General features: G+C 38.4%; 1 protein-coding gene and 1 non-coding gene across 4 annotated transcripts in view; one reads left to right on the forward strand and one right to left on the reverse strand.

Annotated features, from left to right (window-relative positions):
- The window catches only part of GRIA3 (glutamate ionotropic receptor AMPA type subunit 3), a 346,459-nt gene that overhangs the window by 158,661 nt on the left and 169,592 nt on the right, over positions 1-18,206 (reverse strand). The gene's annotated exons all lie outside the window — the stretch shown is intronic.
- On the forward strand, positions 8,988-9,101 carry LOC118654851. Its single transcript, XR_004967109.1, has one exon. It is a non-coding gene; the product is annotated as a small nucleolar RNA SNORA64/SNORA10 family (small nucleolar RNA).

An 18,206-nucleotide genomic window follows, 5' to 3' on the forward strand; every position in this document is an offset into this window, starting at 1 on the left:
CCTACCAGCCTGATTGCCCCTACTTACTCCACTGCGGGCTTGATCACCCCTAACCACCTCTGCCTCGCCCCACACCCGGGACCCAGGATTCCCTCCTCTGGCTGGTTGCAGGCACCCAGAACCTGGGCTTCTCTCCCTCTGGCCAGCCGCAGGCACCTGGGACCCAGGCTGGCTTTGCCCAGGCCAGCTGCAGCTGCAGGGGACTATGGGCAGGTGGATTCACCTGGGCCGCAACCTCAGGCTCCTGGGACCACGGGGCGGGCAACTTGTCCCTCTCCGGGGCCGCAGCCCCAGCTGCTGGTGCCTGGGACCGCAGGGCAGGTGGCTTTTCCCTCTCCCAGGCTGTAGGTGCAGCCACTGCTACTGGTGCCTAGGACCGCGGGGCAGGTGGCTTGTCCCTCTCCTGGTCCCCAGCCCCAGCCGCTGGCACCCAGGACCTTGGGGCGTGTGGCTTGTCCCTCTTCCAGGCTGGGCCAGAGGCGCAGGTGCAGCTGCTGGCACCCGGGACCACGGGGTGGACGGCTTGTCCCTCTCCCAGGCTGCAGCCTGACTGGTCCCCATTCCTCTCTCATGAGCTCATTTGTGCCTGGCTGGTCCCCTTTCCTCTCACCCCAGTGTTGAATGTCTGAGCCATTATGGCATGATGGTGTGAGGGTGTGACAACTACTTGCATATTAGCTCTTTATTATATAGGATTTGCGGGTACATTTTTGCTTCAAAATAGAATAGTCTACTGTATGTTAAGTAATGGCATTACATCACCATGTCATTAGGGTAAGAAGTAGCAACCACTGGACACCATGATTGGTGAGGTGACAAAAACTGAGGCAGCTAATTTACAGAGGAAATCCTGGAATGGTTGCAGGTGGGGAAAGAAAGGGAACATCTAGTAAGATACAGTACGACATGAAGTAAGGCCAATAATATGCTTGGCTATGTATTCATCTACATTTGAAAGCATGCCCATTAAGATATTGGAAAACAAGGAAAGCAAAGAGGAATGGGATCTATTATTTTACATATTGGCCCTAACATGTTTCTGGGAGAAGAAGATGGAGAGGCATAGGTATTAGAATATTTTGACCTTATATTTTATGATTAATATAGTCATATGCAAAAAATAAGCTGTAGGTTTTTCTAATTCCTTTTATTCTACCAGCATGTGTGTATCTAGTCTTTATTATATTATTTTACATTTGTTAAGATGCTTCTCTCTAACTTGGTTCACATTATTAGAGATTATTAAACATTAAAAAATTACCTTTATTGTTGCCCCCCTTTTTTCCTACATTGACCCTCTCCACCATGCACCCACCACTCCCTGGCCTTCACCACACTACTGTGTGTCCCTGGGCTATGCATATATGCATATAATTCCTGGTTAATCTCTCCCCACTCACCCCCTTCCACCCCACCACCACTTTCCCTCTGAAATTTGTCAGTTTGTTTCATGCTTCTATGTATCTGGATCTATTTTGTTCATCAGTTTATTTTGTTCATTAGATTCCACATATGAGTGAGATCATGTGATACTTATCTTTCTCTGACTGGCTTATTTCACTTAGCATAATACTCTCCAGGTCCATCCATCTGCTGCAAATTGTAAGAGTTCCTTCTTTTTTACGACCTCCCTGCCACATAATATTCCATTGTGTAGATGTACCACAGCTTTATATATATATATATATATATATATATATATATATATATATATATATATATATATATATATATATATATATATATACACACACACACACATATATTGATTTCAGAGAGGAAGGGAGAGTGAAATAGAAACATCCATGATGAGAGAGAATCACTGATCGGCTGCCTCCTGCACATCCCCAACTGGGGATCGAGCCTGCAACCTGGGCATGTGCCCTTGACCAGAATCGAACCTGGGACACCTCAGTCCACAGTCCAACACTCTATCCACTGAGAAAAACCAGCCAGGGCTGTACCAAAGCTTTTTTATCCATTCATCTGCTGATAGGCACTGGGGCTGTTTCCAGATCTTAGCTATTTTAGCTGCTATGGACATAGGAGTATCTATATTCTTCCTGATTGGTGTTTCTGGTTTCTTAGGATATATTCCTAGAAGTGGGGTCACTGGGTCAAATGGGAGTTCCATTTTTAGTTTTTTGAGGAAATTCCATACTGTTCTCCACAGTGGCTGCATCAGTCTGCATTCCCACCAGCAGTGCACGAGTGTTCCTTTTTCTCCACATCCTCGCCAGCACTTGTCGCTTGTTGATTTGTTGATGGTAGCCATTCTGACAAGTGTGAGGTGGTACCTCATTGTTGTTTTAATTTTCATCTCTTGGATGATCATTTTGAGCATTTTTTATATGTCTCTTGGCCTTCTGTATGTTCACTTTAGAGAAGTATCTATCTAGGTCATTTGCCCATTTTTTAATTGGATTGTTTGTCTTCCTTTTGTTAAGTTGTATGAGTTCCTTATATATTTTGGAAATTAACTCCTTATTAGATGTATCATTGCCAAGTATATTCTCCCATGCAGTGGGCTCTCTTATTGTTTTGTTGATGGTTTCTTTTGCTGTGCAGAAGCTTTTTATTTTGATGTAGTCCCATTTATTTATTTTCTTCATAGTTTCCTTTGCCCTAGCGGATGTATTGGTAAACATGTTGCTACAAGAGATGTCTGAGATTTTTCTGCCTCCAGTTTCTTCTAGGATTTTTATGGCTTCATTACTTACATTTAAGTCTTTTACTCATTTTAAGTTTACTTTTGTGTATGGTGTAAGTTGGTGATCTAGTTTCATTTTTTTGCATGTATTTGTCCATTTTTTCCAACACCATTTATTGAAGAGATTGTCTCTGCTCCAATGTATGCTCTTGCCTACTTTGTCAAATATTAATTGAGCATAATGGCTTGGGTCCATTTCTGAGGTCTCTATTCTTTTCCATTGATCTATATGCCTGTTCTTGTGCCGGTACCAGGCTATTTTGATTACAGTGGCTCTGTAGTATAACTTGATGTCTGATATTGTGATTCCCCCAACTTTGTTCTTCTTTCTCAAGATTGTGATTCCTCAAACTTTGTTCTGCTTTCAAAAAAAAGATTGCTTTCAAAAGATTCGGGGTCTTTTTAAATTCCATATAAATTTTTGGAGTGTTTGTTCTGACTCTGTGAAATATGTTATTGATATTTTAATAGGGATTGCATTGAATTTATACATTGCTTTGGGAATTATGGACGTTTTAATGATGTTGATTCTACCAATCCATGAACATGGTATATTCTTCCACTTGTTTATATCTTCTTCTATCTCTTTTTTCAATGTCCTGTAGTTTTCTGAGTACAGGTCTTTCCACTCCTTGGTTAAGTGTATTCCTAAGTATCTTAATTTTTTGTTGAAATGGTAAATAAGATTTTTTTAATTGCTTTTTCTGAGAATTCACTATTGGTGTATAAAAGTGCCATGAATTTCTAGGTATTAATGTTGTATCCTGCTATGTTGCTGAATTCATTTATTAAATATAGTAGTTTTTTGGTGGAGTCTTTAGGGTGTTCTATGTACAATGTCATGTCATCTGTGAATAATCATAGTTTTACTTCCTCCTTTCCAATTTGGATTCCTACTAGACATTTTAAAAAGGAAAGACAGAGAACTTTTGTTTTTCTCAATAGTGCCTAGTATAGTGCTCTGAATATAAGCCCTTCTGTGATGTTGACCTCAGAACAATTGACTGGCCTTTCTCTGGGAAGCTTTCTATGTAAATTATAATTCCTGGCTTAGAAGTCTGATCCCTTTGCCTTCCTTCTTCATGATTCATCTCTTGATTATACAGTGATTTCTTAGGTAGCTAAGCAATTATTTATCATCTCCAAGAGGCCCCATTCTGTGCAGCCTGATTCTCAATCATTGGAGCATGGCTTCGGATCACCCTTTGAAATCCTAATAAGCAACACTTGCCAAATACCTTACCTGTCTTTGTCTTTTGTGTTATTCAGTCCATCTGTAGACACAGGCTGGTAATAAATAAATGGCATCCAGTTTTGGTTCAAGAGATCTCTAGTGTAGTTGTACTTCTACCTAGTACTTATCCCACAAAATAATTTACTTAATATGAAGGACATAAACCTAATTATGAAGTATAGAACCACTGCTATATCGTGGTGAAAGAATGTTTAACCCTCATCTTATAACCATACCTCTGAAAGCAGGTCTCAGAGGAACTGTGGCAGTAAGCATGGAAAGGAGGAGGAGAAATGTGAATATTTACTTCCCTATTGCTGCACCTCCACACCTATGATTTATCCTAATCATGTACCTTGATCATCTTTTTGTTTTGTTTTGTTTTTACTTTTGCTAGGGTAAACGTGGATATCTATGGAATAATGCAAAATATATGCAAATTTTCCCTATCAGGAAGATTCCCTGGAGTAGCCTATACCACCTCTGATAGATAGAAATAGGGTTAAAATTATTCCAAAATAGTGATGGGAACAAATCCCATTACTGTGCAAAAGCACTCTCCTCAACCCTGCCTTACAAAGCAAATATCATGACAGTTGATTGGAAGACCTACATTTACACTGAATGAGACTAGAATGTTCAGAAAAACCTACTTGCCAGGAATAAATTGGACACTATGACAGGGACATTTATGTTTTTAGGCCATAAGAGATATGGGTGAATAGGAGCAGGCTCACCCCTAACATTTTTGGGATCCATGGCAAGAGTACAAATCAAGGACCACATACTGTATATCTAAATGTTACAAAGTCCAGGTCCAACATAGTGGTGTAGTAGGTGGATGTTATACTCACCTCCTCCCAGAACCAAAGTAGAATTACAACTAAAATATAGAGCAATCAAATTGAATAACCAACTGAAGACTAATTGAAGAGAATTCTTATAACCAAGATTTACAGAAGAAGCCACATTGAGACTGGTAGGAAGAGTGGAGATGTGAAAAAGGGCTGGCCCAGCAGCCACATGCAGAGGTGTGTGTGTGTGTGTGCTGAGATTCCAGAGAGATATTTCAGCCACAAGATTACCCCTGAGGAAACTTAACCGCATGCTGAGCTTCCTAACTGAGAGCACCAGAGCTGGGAAGAGGCACCCATGTAACATCTGACTGTGAAAATCAGCAGGGATCCCGGTTGGTGCTTGAGTTTGTCAACCCATGAACCAAGAGGTTACCAGTTTGATTCCTGGTCAGGACACATGCCCAGGTTGCGGGCTCAATCCCCAATAGTGGGCATGCAGGAGGCAGCCAATCGATGTTTCTCTCTCATGGATGTTTCTCCCTCTTTCTCCCTCTCTCTCAAATCAATAAAAACATATTTAAAAAAAGGAATATCAGTGGGTGTTTTGTCTGACAGAGAGAGATGATTGTCTTCTAGAAACACAGGCGCCCTCTTAAAAAGCCAAAATCTCTGGACTCTAGCAGAGGGGCAGGGCAGGGGGAATGGAGCAAATGAGTTGTGTGAGTAGAGACTGGGTTTTATAGCTTTGGGGAAAGAGCAGAAGAAACAGTTGCCAGGAACGCTGTGCTGAGTGACTCTTCCACAACACAGATGCCATCTTTCTTGGGTGGAGCACTCTCATCCATGTGGCATTAGCCTTGGGAAAAGCAATAACTCCACCCTCTGGACTCCCTGTAGTGTCACCCTGAGGAGCTTGCACGTTGCTGAGGAATCAGCTGCCTAGATTGGAATGTAGAGGTCTGGGCAGACTCAGAAGGTGTCAATGACTGAAGTGAATGGTTCTGGGGCAGGGGTCATTCCCCCCCATTTACCCATCAACCTGACTGGCACCTCTCCTGTACAGAAGATGTGCTACTGGCAGCCCTACACTCCCAACTCCTGGTGACTCCACCCTGCCAAGGTCAGAACAGAATCCAGGAAAGACTGAGTTGCGTGGCTCTTGGATGGGGGCCACTTACACTTTCCCCAAAGGCTGACCAACACCTCCCCCTTAGGGGGATCCACTAGCACTATCCTCCTGATTCCCAGTGGCCCCTGCTGAGATCAGGTTCCTGGCAGAATTGAGATAGACTGAGTTGTGTGCCTCAAGGACAGGGACCATTTCTCCTTTGCACTCCCTAGCAGTGCAGAGTCCTCTCTTCACATGGCCAAATCTTGGTCTTTTTGGGCCTGGTAAACTGCTGGCCTCACCCTGACGACTCCCTGAGACTCCATACCACCACAAAGGTGTGCAAGCACCAAGCATTTGACGACTGGGTTTAATATACCCCGGGACATTTGCTGAGTGGCCTCAGACCCAGCACTGGCACCATGTTTGAACCTGTATCAGTCTGATGAACACCACTCACCCCTACCTGGTGACTCACTGAGAGCCTACCTCATGCAACTTGAATACCACCAGAAGCTCTTTCAGTGACTGAGCCAAACAGAAAGCCAACAGATAGAGGCAGGTGGAAGAGGATTTGGGGGTACCTTGGAAATTTTGCTGACCTGCCCCCAGGCCTGATGCTGGTAAAAGCTGGCCTTGGTGCACAACATTGGTCCTTTCTTCACACACCCAGGCCCAGCAGAGGCAGCCACAAACTGTGTATCACTATGTAGCTTCAAACAGGCTGCCAAGGGCCAGTCACAGGCAGTGTCTGAAATTGGCCTGAAGCAGAGTTCTTCCCAAAGGTTCTAGAAACAATATACCCAGTGGCTAGTTTCAGATCACATAAAATCAGGATCCAATTAGCTTCACAATTGGTATAACCAAAGGGAAGTCTTGGGAGGCAACACAACCTGATGAAGTGAATTCTCATCCATGTGGTCAGCACCTGCAGCAGCTCATACACTGAAGTACAGGTTGAATCTCACAATCAACCACCTGGAGGGTCAACCCCACACATGAACAGGCCAATAGAAATCAAGACTGAATGACAACAGGAGGGCTCACATAACAGACATTCCTGGAGCACCCAGCTCAGGTGATAAAGGAGACTATGCCAATGGCTCCCACAGGATACCTACAACATAAGGCCACCCCACCAAGACTGGAAGGTGTAACAGATCTACCTAATACATAGAAACAAACACAGAGGCAGCAAAAATGGGGAGACAAGGAAACATGCCTCAAATGAAACATAGGAAAATCTCCAGAAAAAGAACTAAATGAAATGGAAGCAAGCAATTTACCACATATAGAGTTTAAAAAATGGTTATAAGAATGCTCAAGGAACTTAGTGAGAACTTCAACAAAGAGACAGTAAGCTTATTTCGCTTAGCATAGTACTTGAAATAAGCCGGTCAGAGAAAGACAAATATTACATGATCTCACTTATATGTGGAATCTAATGAACAAAATAAACTGACAAACAAAATAGATCAGAGACATGGAAGCGTGCAATAGATGAGGATTCTCAGAGAGATGAGGGGAAAGGGGAGCATTAACCAAAGATCTTATATGCATATATGCAAAACCATGGACTCAGACAATAATTTGGTGAAGGCCTATATAGGGGGAGGGAGTGAGAAGGAGAAGGGGAGTGAGTGAAGAGGAGGGGGGTCAATAGGGGAAAAAACGAGGGCATCTGTAATCCTTTCAACAATTAAGATAAAAAAGAGAGATAGCAAAAGCTCATAGAAACCATAAAAAAGAACCAGTCTGAAATGAAGAATACAGTAGAAGGAATAAACAGTAGATTGGATGAAGCAGAGATTGAATCAGTATTTTGGAATACAAGGTATCAAAAAACACCCAATCAGAGCAGCAAAAAGGAAAAAAATTAGTTTAAGGGACCTTTGGGACAACATGAAGCATAACAATATCTGCAATATAGGGGTACCAGGAGAAAAAAGAGAGCAAGGGATCGATAAACTATTTGAAAAAAATAATCACTGAAAACTTTCCTAATCAGGTAAAGGAAAAAGATACACAAGTCTAGGAAGCACAGAAATTCCCAAACAAGATGAACTCAAAGAAGCCCAAACAAGACACTTCATTAAAATGGCAGCGGTTAAAGACAAAGAGAGAATCTTAAAATCAGCAAGAGAAACACAGTTAGTTGCCAACAAGTGAGTTCCCATAACAGTGTAAACTGATTTCTCAACAGAAAGATTTCAGAGCAGAAGGGATTGGCATGAAATATTCAAAGTGATGAAAAGCAAGGACCTACAACCAAGATTACTTTACCCAACAAGGCTACCATTTAAAATTTAAAAAGAAATAAAGAGATTCCCAGGACAAGAAAAAGCTAAAGGCATCCATTATCACCAAAACAGTATTAAGAGAAACGTTAATGGCTCTTCTTCAAGAAGAAGAAAAACACACACCCAGTGGGATGCAGTTAAAAGAAAAAAATGGCAATAAATATGTACCTATGAATAATTACTTTAAATATAAATGGCTTATATGTTCTAATCAAAAGACATAGGGTATACAGCAGAGGATATAATCCTTGAATAAAACACCTACTAATTATATAATGAATATCTATGACTTCAGACCTAAGAAAAATCCATTATTTAAAAGACTTAAAAAAAGACATAGGATAGCTGAATGGATAAGAAAACAATATATATATATATATATATATATATATATATATATATATATATATATATATTGTCTACAAGAGACCCACCTAAGAACAAAGGTACACACAGACTAAAAGTAAAAGGATACCTGGCCAGATAGCTCAGTTGGTTAGAGCATTGTCCCAATATGCCAAGGTTGCAGGTTTGATCCTCAGTCAGGGCACATATAAGAATGCATACCAATGAATGCATAAATAAGTGAAACAACAAATTGATGTTTCTCTCTCAAATCAATAAATGAAAAATTAAAATAAACTTTAAAAAATTAAATGGATGGAAAAATATATTTCATGAAAATGGGAAGAAAAAAGCTGGGTGAGCAATACTTATATTACATTATATAAGTACATATTAGATTACAACTAATGAAATTAAAGCTGTAATAAAAAAACTACTCCCAGCAAACAAAAGTCCTGGACCAGATGGCTTCACAGGTTATATCAGATAAAATAGACTTTAAAACAAAGGCTATACATAATGGGGAAAGAGAGAAGATTCTTCTCTCTTCTCAGGATCTCAGGTTGGCCTCACAGTGGCCACTCTTTCTTTGAGGTGAGCAACAGGCCCTCTGAGAAAACAACAACAACAACAGCAAACCAAAGGCTATAATAAGAGACAAAGAAGAACATTACATAATGACAAAGGGAACAATCCAACAAGAAGATATAACCCTTGTAAACATTATGCACCCAACATAAGAGCACCCAAGTATATAAAGCAAGCCTTGATGGAAATAAAGGGAGAGATTGACAGTAATACAGTCATAGTAGGGGATTTTAACACCCTATTGACATCAATGGGTAAATCATTCAGACAGAAAATCAACAAGGAAACAGCAGCCTTAAATGACATACTAGATCAGAGGGATTTAATTGATATCTTCAGAGCATTTCACCCCAAAGCAGCAGAATATACATTTTTTTTCAAGTGCACAAGGAACATTTTCTAGGATAGACCACATGTTAGAACACAAAACAAGTCTCAATAAATTTAAGAAGGTTGAAATCATATCAAGCATCTTCTCTGACTATAATGGCATAAAACTAGAAATTAATCACAAGAAAAAAAACCTGAAAAAACACAAAATGACATGGTGGCTAAATAACATGTTACTAAAGAATGAATGGGTTAACAATGAGATCAAGGAAGAAATCAAAAGATACCTCGAAACAAATGAAAATGAGAACACAACAACCCAATATCTATGGGACACAGTGAAAGTAGTACTAAGAAGGAAATTCATAACATTGCAGTTCTACATCAATAAAGAAAAACTCAAATAAACAATCTAACTTTATACAAAAAATTACTAGAAAAAGAACAACAAACAAAGCCCAACGTGATTAGAAAAAAAGAAATAATATAGATCAAAAACAGAAATAAAAGAGAGTCTAAAAGAATACAGTGCAAAAGATCAATGAAACCAAAGCTGGTTCTTTGAAATGATAAGACTGACAAACCTTTAACCAGACTCATCAAGAAGAAAGAGAGAGGATACAAATAAATCAAATCAGAAACGAAAGAAAAGTAAAAAAAAAAAAAAAAAAGAAAAAAAAAAAAAAGAAAAAGAAAAAAGAAAAAAAGAGGAGAAGTAACAACTGACACCAAAGAAATACAAAGGATGGTAAGAAAATACTACAAACAACTATATGCCAGCAAATTGGACAATCTGGAAGAAATGAGTAAATTCCTAAAAAAGTACAAATTTCCAAAACTGAATCAGGAAGAATCAGAAAATCCAAATAGATTATAACTAATGAAATTAAAGCTGTAATTAAAAAACAACAACCTCCCAACAAACAAAAGTCCTAGACCGAATGGCTTCACAGGTTAATTTTACCAAATATTCAATGAAGAACTATCACCTATCCTTCTTAAACTATTCCAAACAATTCAAGAGGAGGGAAGACTCCCAAGCTCATTTTACAAGGCCAGCATTATCCTAATCCCAAAACTGGATAAAGACACTACAAAGAAAGAAAATTATAGGCCAATATCCCTAAAAAACATAAGTACTAAACTCCTCAACAAAATATTAGCAAATAAGATCCACCAATGCATTAAAAGATTATGCACCATGAACAAGTGGGATTTATCCCGGGGATGCAAGGTTGGTACAATATCCACAAACCAATAAACATGATACACCACATAAACAAAATGAAGGATAAAAACCACATGGTTATATCAAATAGATGCATAACAAATATTTGATAAATTCCAAAACACATTTATGATTAAAAAAACTCTTAGCAAAGTGGGAATAGACGAAACATACCTCAAAGTAACATAGGCCATAAATGACAAACACACAGCCAACCTCATACTCAATGGGCAAAAATTAAAAATATTTCCCTTCAGACTGGGAGCAAGACAGGGATATCTGCTTTCACCACTTTTATTCAACATAGTACTGATAGTCCTAGCCACAGGAATCAGACCAGAAGAAGTAAAAGGCATTCAAATTGAAAAGAAGTAAAACTGTCATTATTTGCAGATCACATGATCCTCTATATAGAGAACCCTAATGATTCCACTAAAACACTATCAGAACTGATAAATGGCCCTAGCTGGTTTGGCTCAGTGGATAGAGCGTCGGTCTGTGGACTGAAAGGTCCCAGGTTCGATTCCAGTCAAGGGCAAGTACCTTGGTTGCGGGCACATCCCCAGTAGGAGATGTGCAGGAGGCAGCTGATCGATGTTTCTCTCTCATCGATGTTTCTAACTCTCTATTCCTCTCCCTTCCTCTCTGTAAAAAATCAATAAAATATATTAAAAAAAGAATCTCATCTTAAAAAAAAAGAACTGATAAATGAATTCAGGAAAGCAGCAGGATACAAAATAAATATCCAGAAATCAGTTGCTTTTTTATACACCAATAATGAACTATCAGAAAGGGAAACTAAGAAAATAATCTCATTTATAATTGTTTCAAAAAAAATAAAATACCCAGGAATAAATTTAGCCAAGGATATTAAAGACCTATACTTGGAAAATTACATGACACTGAAGAAATAAATTTAAGAAGATACAAATAAGTGGAAGCATGTTCCGTGTTCACAGATAGGAAGAATTAACATAATTAAAATGTCCGTATTACCCAAAGCAATCTATAGATTCAATGGAATTTCTATTAAGATACCACAGATCTAGAACAAATAATCCAAAAATGTATATGGAACTACAAAAGACCCCAAATAGCAACAGTAATCTTGAGAAAGAAGAACAAAGGTGAAGGAATCACACTACCTAATATCAAACTATCTTACAAGGCCATAGTAATTGAAATAGCATGGTATTGGCATAAAAACAGACATAGATCAATGGAACATAATAGAGAGCCCAGAAATAAACTCATGACTTTATGGTCAATTAATATTTGATGAAGTTGGCAAAAACATACAATGGGGTAAAGATAGTCTATTCAATAAATAGTGTTTGAAAAATTGGACAGGTATGTGCAAAAATAATGAAACTAGACGACCTTCTTACACCATAGATAAGAATAAACTAAAAATGGTTAAGGAGTAAATGTTAGACTTGAAACCATAAATATCCTAAAAGAAAACCTAAGCAGTAAAATCTTGGACATTTCTTGTAGCAATATTTTTTCTGATATATCTCGTCCAGCAAGGGAAATAAAAGAAAATGTAAACAAATGGGACAACATCAAACTAAAAGTTTTTGCACAGCAAAAGAAGCCATTGACAAAATGAAAAGACAACCCACTGAATGGGAGAAGATATTGGCCAATGTTACATCTGAAAAAGGGTTAATATACGAATTGCATTAAAAAATCTTATAAAACTCATCCCCCCCCCAAAACAAACAATCCAATTAAACTATGGGCAAAGGACATGAGTAGACACTTCTCCAAAGAGGACATACAGATTGTCAATAGACATATGAAAAGATGTTCAATGTCACTAATCATCAGAGAAATCCAAATTAAAACCATAATGAGATACCACCTCACATCTGTTAGAATGACTTTCACCAATAAATCAACATACAACAAGTGCAGGCCAGGACATTAAGAAAAGGGAACCCTCATGCACTGTTGGTGGGAATGCAGACTGGTGCAGCCACTGTGGAAAATAGTATGAAGTTATCTCAAAAAATCAAAATGGAACTACCTTATGACACAACAATTTCCCTTTTGGGAATTTATCTGAAGAAACTGGAAACACTAATTTGAAGGAATACCTGCACCCCTATGTTCATTGAAGGAGTGGATTATTTACAATAGCCAAGATTTGGAAGCAGTCCAAGTGCCCATCAGTGGATGAGTGGATAAAAAAGTTGTGGAACACTTATACAATGGAATACTACTCTGCCATAAAAATAAGGAAATCTTCCCTTTTGCAACAGCATGGATGGACCCGGAGAGTATATGCTAAGTGAAATAAGCCAGTCAGAGAAAGACAAGTACCATATGATTTCACTTATGTGTGGAATGTAATTAACAAAATAGAAACAGACTCATAGATACAGAGAACAGACTGATAGCTGTCAGAGGGTTGTTTAGAGGCTGGGTGAAAAAAGTGAAGGGATTAAGCAAAAAAACCCCTCATAGACACAGACAGTAGTATATTGATTTACAGAGGGAAAGGGGGAAGGGTGGAGGTAGAAGAGGGTAAAGGATGGATAAATGGTGATGAAGAGACCTGACTTGGGGTGGTGAACACATAATACAACATACAGATGATGTATTATAGAATTGTACACCAGTAACCTACATAATTTTATGAATCAGTGTCGCCACAATAAATTCAATAAAAATTTAAAAATTAAAAATAAATAAATGTTAAAAAGTCCAAAAAACAAGGTAGACCTTGGCCTGGCCCACATATCTATCTGTGAACTAAATAAAAATCTGTCACTTAGAATAATTTGGGGAGGTCCATTTTTAAACAAAATTTGTCATTTTCTCCCTCACTACTCCTGCCCTTGACCCACTGGCCCGCTCGCCCCCTTCTGTGCCTTTGTGCTTTGATCTGGGGAACCCAGTTTTTTATGTGTCCCTCTCCCTTTTTCCCCCCTAGATACTCACCCAGCTACTATATTTTCAAACAAACAAACAAACAAACAAAAAAACAAAAAAACACCTCTCAAGAACACATAGGAAAAAAAAAGTCTTTGTGTTTCAGTGTTTGTGGTATGAGGAGCCACCTAAAGCATGGAGCTCAATGCAGTGGCCCCTCTCACTTGGGTTTAAGGGTGATACTAAGTGGTAGGGAGAAGCTTGCCCCTTGGAGCACTGCTTCTCAAGTCTAATGGCCTACAAATGCCAAGCGCCTACCCAAATCCTTATCGTATGGGCATTCATACTTTCCCAGAACCAGTCCTATTTTATGCTTGGTTTTCTGGGAATTAATGGAGGGAAGGGAAACCGTACCTTCCAGACTTTACCAGTTACATTTAGCATACGCTTTAGAAATGGAAGAAGGAAATGGGCATTACCTAGGGCAGTTTTAGTAAAATAATGAAGACTGTGGTTCTCTTTTTTAATATTTTATTTATTTATTTTTAAATTTCTTTATTGATTAAGTTATTACATATGTGTCCTTATACCCACATTACCCTCCCATCCCCCCCACTCATGCTCTCACCCCCCTGTTGTCTGTGTCCATTGGTTAGGCCTATATGCAAGCATATAAGTCCTTTGGTTGATCTCTCCCACTTACCCCCATCCTCCCCTACCTTCCCTCTGAGGTTTGAAGGTCTGATTGATAAGACTGTGGTTCTTTACCTGAGAAGAAATGCATGCAGATGGGAATGCTAGTTGTACTTACATATCACTCTGTGAAAGTAGTCCTCATGATTTATTCCTACTCTTGTGGGGCTCATTTCATAGTTAGTTTGGGCACCATAAGTAAATGAACTTGTTCATCATAAATAAGCTTCTTACCAAAGGGCATGTTTAAGTAGCATATTTTCAATTTCATGTGCTGGTGGAATATGCATCATCATCAAATGAAGGAAGTGCCTATGGAATGCTTGTTGTATAACAATGCTTGTTGTAAACAAAGCTGTTCCAAGTCTCAACAGGATGCTTATCTCTTAAAACCTCTGCTTAACTCTGCTCTGATTGAAAACTTCAGTTACACACATGGCTGATTGTTGTAGTGATTAACAGACTCCCTGGGTTCAAATTCTGGCTCCACCAATTATAACTGTATGACCTCTAAGTCTCAGTTTCTACATCTGTAAAATGGAGATAATATTCCCATGTACCTTATAGGGCTGATATGAGGATTAACTCACACGAGATATATGAACACATACATCCATGCACATTGATCAAAACAGTAGCTGAGCATTGTAAGCACTTAATACATATTTGTTGTTAAAAATATCCAGTTGTCGAGAGCATTTGAGAGCTTGCTCTTTGGCATGTGTTGTCAGTTTGGCTCAAATAAACGTTTGTGTTTTGTTTTTTTAACCAAAAAAAATGTCCAGTTGTCACATGTAGTTCAAAGTTTTTGTGCCTTTAATTACTTTAGGTGATACTGAAAAATCTAGTTAATTCTTAAGTAGTCCTTGAGCTTATCAATCAATTTATGTTACCCAATGTTACACTGCAGAAAAACAGAGAAGTCATCTAACATTAAACTCATGCTAGTGAGACCTGAGCACAGCTCAAGTCTTAAGACTCTGTTCTCATGATAAAAACTTAGATTAAACTGGTATCTTGGAAAGTCCATGAGGACACTGTTCTTGAGCAATAGTCCCTAAATAACACATTCACATTTTCATAAGCACAAAAACTTACCACTTATGAACAAATAACTATGGTTACTAGTTATTGAGTGCCTATAGGATGCCAATCACCACACATATGCCCTCCACATGTTATCTTATTTGATCCTCACAAAGCATGAGGATCACATAAAGTAGTGAGATCATATTGGGAGACGAGAAAATTGGGTCTCAAAGAAATTAGATCACTTTTATCAATGTCATGCAACAGGGAAGTGATTAAGCTAGGTATTGAAGTCATGTCTATTTGATTCTCATGATTGTGTTTATTCAACTATACCACAAACAAAATACTTCAAGAAGTAGAGATGCTAACTGGAACTGTCTATGGATTGGTAAGTCAGCTTACTGTTCTACAAGGAACATTGAGTAAGGGCTGGGACAAAAAGGGAGCAAAAAGAGGAGAGGAGCTGGACAGTACCATTATGTGCTGAATGGAAGATGAGGCAAGGAGCAGACATAAGGCTATAACATTTTTACTTCACTTGACCTAGGACTAGCTGTTGGCAACAGTATGCTCTAGTGAACACAATTGTTATACATACAGGGTATGGCAAAAGTAGGTTTACAGTTGTGAGTACATGAAACACTGCACAGGTGCTCTCCACATATTATCTTATTTGACCCTCACAACACATGAGGATCACATGAAAAGAAGAGTTTAATATTATATTATATTATTATTTTTTAATTATTGTATTATTTTCCAAATGAACAAATGTAAACCTACTTTTGCCCTACCCTATATTTTGGAGTGAGCACTGTTTTCTTTATATTCCAGTCTCATACTTTAGAAAGGCCCCTAATATTGTTCCTCTTGTTTAAAAATAGTTATCTTTGCAAGCCTGACTTACTAACTTGGACGTTATATTTCTTAAAATGATCATCTTTGAGGTGACAGTCAGGGTTCCTCAAATGAAAGAAACTGTAGAGATTGAGCTGCTTCAGGATTCTGTCCTTAAGAAGAGCTAATTTCATATAATCTATGATGAGGTGATTTTACCCTGGAATATTTCCAGGGAAATCACACATTCTATATATTTTTTTCCTGCATAGCACATTGAAATGTATTGGTTTGGTCCCCATGCAGATTGCATAAACTGTAATTCAAGCAGGGGCTATGCTGAGATTTACCTTTGAATTATATACGGAAAAAAAATAAAAACATGGTAAAGACTGAAGGGGGATGTTTAAATCTCTTTAAGGAGTCAACCTTTTAGATATCCAATGCATAGGCAAATTAGAAAATACCCGCACCTGTGCATTAAAATAAGTCTCCTATAATGGTATTTACTTGTCAACACACAGGATTAAATTGGAATATTTGTGTATCATTGAAAATAATCTTAAAACTATTCTATATCTGACTTTTCACTAATACAGAATAGATTCACCTTCATACAGCCTCAGCTGGTGAGATTTTATTTTCTTCCAGTTTCTTCTCTTCTTGTAATGAGTTCTTTCTAATGCTGGCTCTCTCTCTAGTCTAGTTAAACTCATTCACTCTGATATTGTCCTTAGGCATGCACTGTAGTTGGTCAGTGTCCTCTTTATGATAACTCATTATACTTAAGGATTGTGTTTAAAGTGCATCTTGGCTCTCTTTCACCAGGTTAAACAACCCCAACTCATTTAGACTTTCCTTGTAGGCCCTATTTTCTAATGCTTTAATCTTTTTCTGCTTTTCTCTGGGTCTTCTCCAATGCTTTGCAACTGTTTTGAGAAGTAACTTGATGAGCAGGCCTAATCTACATTTTGGCATTGGCTAAATATTTAATAAGTGACTTAAAATTAAGAAAGGTGGTTCAGTGTAGGGGCAAGATCACTGGACTAGGAGTCAGAAGACGAGTTCTGTCCTTGTTCTGCCACTTACTAGGATTGAGCAGAGAGCCACATTTGGTCAAATCACCTAAATGTCTCTAAGCATCAGTTTATCATCTGTAAATCTGGGCTAAGTGCACCTGCCCTGTCTACCTCCCACAGTGAGGCTCAAATGAGATAAATCTGTGTAAAAACACTTTGTTTAGCATCAAAGCACTATTCAAACATTATGTGTCAGGCACCTTTCTAAATGCTTTATATATCAACTTATTAAAATTCAGATACCATTCTATAATGAGGAAATGGGGGCACAGATAATTAAATAATTTGCACCAGGTCACACAGCTAGAAAGTAACAGAATCCATGCAGACTGGCTCCAGAGTCCATGCTCTAAAACTATATGCTATGCTGCCTCTAGAAATAAATATTAAGAGACATTCATTTTATGGAGTCTAACCTTCAAAAGCAGTCCACAGGTATACACTACTGGAATGGAGGATCTATTCAGTCATGGGTAGATAACTGCATGAGCGGCAACCTTTTTCACAGTTAATGTTTAGATTGGTTGTTGAATTAAGGCAGCTGTCCACCAGTGAGGAGCGCCTCATGAATACAGTAATGCAATAATAGTATTGCTACATCAGGTCAGGTTAATGGTTCATTCATCGTAGTACACATACATCTTCTAGTAGATGGTGCTCTTAATTCTTAGATTCAGGATCTACAGTTTCTCAATATTCTTTGTGAGCCCTGACAACCCTTCATGCTTTCATTTGTCTCTACCTCTGTCCTCTTGTATGTTAATTGTTATAGCTATAAATTTGGAATACTTTTATGCATTTATTTTTAAACTTTTTTACTGTTTATTGTTTAAAGTATTACATATGTGTCATTTCTCCCCCATCAACCCCTCCCTGGCCACTCCCACCCCCCCAGAACAAGCTCCCACCACCCCAGTGTCCATGTCTATTGGTTATGCTTGGAATACTTTTAAAAATAGGTTAACTATTAAGGACAAATATTAAAGACAGATTAATACCTAATGGAGTCTTTTTATTTTTACTGTAGTATTAAAGGTTGAAAGAG

The sequence above is a fragment of the Myotis myotis genome, unplaced genomic scaffold (genome assembly GCF_014108235.1).
Source record: "Myotis myotis isolate mMyoMyo1 unplaced genomic scaffold, mMyoMyo1.p scaffold_m19_p_4, whole genome shotgun sequence".
Classification (NCBI taxonomy): Eukaryota; Metazoa; Chordata; class Mammalia; order Chiroptera; family Vespertilionidae; genus Myotis; species Myotis myotis.